Here is a 5,807-nt window from a genome sequence, read left to right as displayed (position 1 = left end):
ATGACAATGATCCCAAATACACTGGCAGAGCAGTGACAGCATACCTGGATAGAAAAACACACAGTGAAACAGTATCAGTCATGGATTGAAGCCTAGACCTCAATATTATTGAAGCAGTGTGGGATCTAAGGCATCCAACATCCAGAGAAGAGCTTTGAATGTCCTTTAAGAAACCTGGAGAACTATTCCTCAAGGCTGCTTAAAAACAATAGAAGAAATCTTCACCAAGAGAGTTCAGGCTGTGTTGAAAAATAAAGGTGGTCATACCAAATACTGACTTTCAATCTGGTTACAATTGTAAACTCTGCTTTTACCCTATATACTACACTTTCCATGTGATTTTTCCAGTAAATGAAAAGTCGGTGTATCACCACAGTTCTTACAACGGATCCAAAATGAGAAAAAAAATGCACAAAATGTAATAATTTTATCTCAATTTATCTCGAGTACTTTTACCGACCTACACTTCCAGCTGGTCTCTTGTACTCATCAGGCTTTTTGAGTATCAGTGGCTCAAAAACTTTGGACTGAGCTGCTGTCACCCCTTCATTTTATTGATTTAGATTAGAGGAGGGAACCACCAGACACCCCACAGTATATTATCACAATACTTCACTGTGATTAGATAGTGATTCTTAACATTTTGCAACATGCTGAGCATTGAAATAACATGTATTGTGATTTATCACCTTTTTTTTTAAAACTGTGAACTTTGTCTGTTTTATCCAATAAGATTACGTTATCTGACTTCATTTCACTTCAGTAACGGTGACAAATCTTCAAAAATCCCAATCTGTAGCGGTCTTCATAGCTCATACATTCTGTAGGAATAAAACCAGCTGGCAGCCAGTTGAGTCGAGTCGCTTCAAGTTGTTCTCATCAAAATAAGGCTCTTTCAGGCTGATGAAATCATGTTGGAATCTGTGACTGCAGTCAGCCTGAGTCAGACTGCAACTGTTTGCAGAAAGCTTGCCTCCTGTCAGGCGACCTTTGCAATCACCTTGCAGTCAAAAGTGGTTGTGAGTGCGCAACACCCTCAAGCTCTGGGTAACCTGAATTCGAAAGTAGCTTCGTCAACCTAAGTGTGTCCAGTGCAGTTTTTTGTTTGAGTCGGTTTAATGTACGTTTTTCTTGGTGTCTGATGTTGTATTGTTCATGTATGCATGTGTGTTTTCGATTCCTCCATCAGACAGCGAAGACTACCCGGCATGCTGCTGTTATATGCCAGACTATAGAGCTGCTGATTACAGCCGTATCAGAGGATTTACACGGTTTGTGTAAATCCTCAGTTTGTTTGTGGGGGACGGAGGCGTTTTTATAGATTATGGTATAGTGATATAGAATGAGGAGGGATGTGGATTGGAAAGATTAGAGGACACTGAGGAATGGGAGATGGTCAGATTACCAGGACCAGACCAGGATTAGTCATGTAATGGGATGGGATCTGCCCCATCAAATGAAAAGCGGTATTTTCTATCATGCAGTAGATGGTTGCTGAAAGCTATGATTGTTGAAAACTATGATTTGGTAGAAGCCACGTCATGTTAAGTTTAAATATATATATAGAATACAATGAAATGCTTGAATCCAGAGGGATATTTTCAGAAACCTTAAATATAAATAAAAACTAGAGTTCAAATAATATGTCAGAAAATAATTAGTGTAATAATAATTCAGGGATCCACATAATCTCCTGTTTGTGTTCACAGTACTGAGGATTGAATTTAATCCGTTAGCTGCGCTCAAAGGTGCCACAACTCTTTTGCGGAAACGGTGTGATCTCACTTTGATAGTAACACGCATTAATCATCTGCAGCTCAACGTGGCAAAGACCAAGGAACTGATCGTGGACTTCAGGAAGACCAGGAAACACTTGACCCCTGTTTCAATCCAGGGGGTCAGTGTTGACATTGTGGAGGACTATAAATACCTTGGAGTACACATTGACAATAAACTGGACTGGGCTAAAAACACCACAGCACTTTACAGGAAGGGCCAGAGTCGTCTCTATTTTTTGAGGCGACTGAGGTCCTTCAACATATGCCAGAAAATGCTGAGGATTTTCTATGAGTCTGTTGTGGCCAGTGCGATCCTCTATGCTGTTGCATGCTGGGGGAGCAGGCTGAGGGTAGCAGATGCCAACAGACTCAATAAACTAATCCGTAAGGCCAGTAATGTTGTGGGGATGGAGCTGGAGTCCCTCAAGGTGGTGTCGGAGAGGCGGATGCTGTCCAAGATAAAGACAATGTTGGATAACACCTCCCACCCACTCCATGACATGCTGGTCAGTCACAGGAGCACGTTCAGTGAGAGACTGAGATTACCGAAAAGCACCACTGAACGACAAAGGAAATCTTTCCTGCCTGTGGCCATCTCCCTGTACAACGCATCCACTTAACACACTGGTTACTGCTACAACTACACGTTTCTTTTCCAGCTATTTATTTATGAGTGACTTATGTATGTATATATATGTATATATTGTACTATTCTTAGTTAGCGTATTGTCTGTCTTGTTAATGTTGGTTTATGTTGGTTTATAATGGAGCACTGTAACAAAAAATAATTTCCCCCAGGGATCAATAAAGTATTCTGATTCTGATTCTGATTCTGATTAACACCAAGAAGCTTCACTTCCCCCAGGGAAATTTATCTCACAGGGTAACTGACATCAGGTCAGTGAAAATCCTGCAAAACATTGAGCAAAAGCATGGAAATGTGGAACAGAGGGATGTTTGGGGAAAAAGACAACAGTTTGGACAACAGTGTGATTCCAAAGAAGCAACAATTTGTCTGTTGAGAATGGTCAAAGTCATAGACACACACTGGTTTGTAAAGTGTCTGTTAGCACTAGATTGCAGGAGCCTTTTGTGAATAATATGTGATGTAGCACAGGAAAGGCTGCTGAAGATCAAGTGCAACCAGACTCAGTAATATTTCCAGTGTCTGTTATCTGAAGTTCCCCATCTGCAAAAATCTCTTAGAATGTCTGAAAAATGTTTTTTTGTTTTTTTTTTGAGCAGTTTTTGATGTACGAACTCCAAATAAATGGCGTGCTAGTTTAGCCCAGGTCCTTTTTTTTAAATCAGATATTGAATCTTTTCTTATTCCAGCATTCAAATGGACAAATAATATTAAAAAAAACACTTAGTGTAGAGCACAAACCAGGCTGTAAATGTAATGTTCCTTTCCGCTGTAAAGTTGGGCATTTTAGAATGAGAGTCGGTGGAGATGATGCACTTTTGGAACCAGCCTCTAGTGGATAGTAGAGGAACCGCAGTTTTGTTACGCATTGTCTTTATTTTCCGACACTTTACTGACAATTTGCTGTGATGTACGGTTTGGAGACCAAATTAAGGAGACAAGGCTGAGATGTTTTGCACATGTGCAGAGGAGGGGTTGTGGACAAAGGATGTTGAAAGTGTAGCTGTCAAACAGGAGGAAAAGAGGAACAAAGGAGGTTTGTGGATGTGGTGAAGGATGACGTGCAGGAAGTTGGAGTGATAAAGAAGAAAGAAGGAAAAGTGTTGAAATGCCAGTACAATAAAAATAAAAGCACATTTAATCAGCAAACTTGGCTGATGTTTTTTTTTCTTATTCGATTGTTTAAAAGGCACCAGAGCAAGAACGTTTATGTCTCCATTGAACAGGACCCCACAGAGATGAAAGGTCCAATGTGTTATACTTTCAGCATTATCTTCACACTAAGTTGCCACCACTTTGACACAACTGTTTATATCACAAAACAGCATTAAAGCAAGCAGAACTGAATATCAGCAATTTGCTCCCAGTTCAGTTAATACACCGACTCTGTGTCTGTTTAAATTGCAGCAGCAGCAGCAGCAATGTCGCAACCGTGCTTGTTCTGAAATAACAGGCTGAGATGATAACAAAGGGAAGCATGCTTTCCTTTGTGTTTCCTCTGTGTGTGTTTCAGCTTTGTTGGCTCTGCTCCTTTGTTACAACCACAATAGCAGCAGAGGATTTACTGCAGGGTGCAGTCCTGTCCAGCAGAGGGAGCTCCGTCACGGTAACTGTCAATCAAGACAAAGCACTTCAGCCTGTCATCAAGAGGGTAGAAACAGGAGAAACAAAGCAGGCACCGATATTTCAGCTACAGATTTATGATGAAGGACATTTTCAACACAGTTCTGTTATTCTGAATGCTTCGATGTTTTCTACATTTAATAACAAGCCAAATAGTTGTTTGTGCTCGTCCTATTCTTTCCTTTGTTTGTTCACCTGTCAGCGGGAACACATGGAGTTCAGCGTCTTGCCACACAGCACTTTGTACTTGGCAGGGATGAATAAACTGCTCTACCAGATGTGCATGACACATTTATTGATCATTTCAGCCCCAAAAAGACCCAAGAAAGGATCGTTTGAACAGGAAGCAACTGTCGCGTTTGTTATTACACTTAATAAACCTAATCAATCATTTAAAAAACAATCAAAAACAAAAAAATACCCTTAAATACAAAAAGAAAGCTACTTTCTGCTCCTCCTTTAATCACAAGGAGTCACCACAGCAGGCAGCTCTGGATGTTCGATTTGGCAGATTTTTTATGCTTGATGCCCTCTATGGGTTTTGTGTCTCTTCATGTAAAAATTGAGTGCAAATAACCTTTCGGTTTCGAGTATAACTATTTAGTATAGATAGAGATTAAATTTTAAAAAACAAAACAAAACAAAACCCACAAATCGCGGCTAATTTTGGCCCTCGTGCCCCAGTTTCGGCATGCTTTTTAAGATCTTTTAGCCTACTTCACTTTATCAGAGACTGATAACTATTTTTTCCATGCAGGGCCAGGTAGGTTTTAATAGCATTTTTCCACTAATGAATGAAATCCACATCTAAAAACTATTTTGTATATACTTGGGTTATCTCTGTGTAATGCTAAAACTTATGTCATGATCTGAAACACAAGCTGTGCAACGATTCAAAGGAGTATAAATAAAGCTTTAGTCACAGCACATCTGACATCTGGTCCACATAAGGTGGACCTGTGGCTGAGTCTACACAGCCAGACTCACCTCGCATATTTTTATGTAGCCCATAAAAAACAACAGATGATAGCCACATTTGAGCCAAATATTTATTACTATTACTATTATTTATTTCTATTAAAACACTTAGATTGGTGCCTCTTATCCCTATTAAACTTGTTCAGGGGAAGGTTGCTTGTGTGTGAAATAATCAACTCCTGCCGCAGTTTCTAATCTCCTTTTTTGCGTGTATTTGCAAACCCAGACAACTGACGTCAGCGCAGGAACTAAATAAACGCCCTGATGCAAGCACATGGGCAATATTTGCATCTTTAACGTGACACAATGGCTTCTGGTTTGACTGACACTTGTGCGCATGCAAAAGCATACCTGTAAAAGTCTCTTTGTTGTCCCACACAACATCTGCCTTCTGCAGATAGATGCATGCAAATTGACTTTTAAAAAAATCGCGAAACAGCTTGTTTTACTTAAAACTCATGGGCCACACCTTTCATCTGGAACATTACTCAGCCACAGTGCATGAATGTTCATGTTCTTACCCTTAACTGAAAGAGAACTTTGTGTGTTTGAGAGGCAAATAAACAACGCTTGAGATTCTGGAGAATTTCAGAGGTAGCAGGATCTACATTTTTCCTCCCTCTGTGTTGTATATGAGTCAGAAAAAGGACAAAAAGTGTAAAGCTACATAAGTTCATGTGTTCTCACAGCTGCAGAGTTAACAGGTTGATAGGGTTCAGAGGCTTTCACATGTTTGACTGGTCTCATGCCAGACAGAGGTTAGCAGAACCGGCCTTCCTTTG

Source organism: Simochromis diagramma, unplaced genomic scaffold, assembly GCF_900408965.1.
Source record: "Simochromis diagramma unplaced genomic scaffold, fSimDia1.1 OVJJ01000382.1, whole genome shotgun sequence".
NCBI classification, from domain to species: Eukaryota; Metazoa; Chordata; class Actinopteri; order Cichliformes; family Cichlidae; genus Simochromis; species Simochromis diagramma.
The sequence above is the reverse complement of the archived record's forward strand: the minus strand, read 5'-3'. Positions refer to the sequence as shown.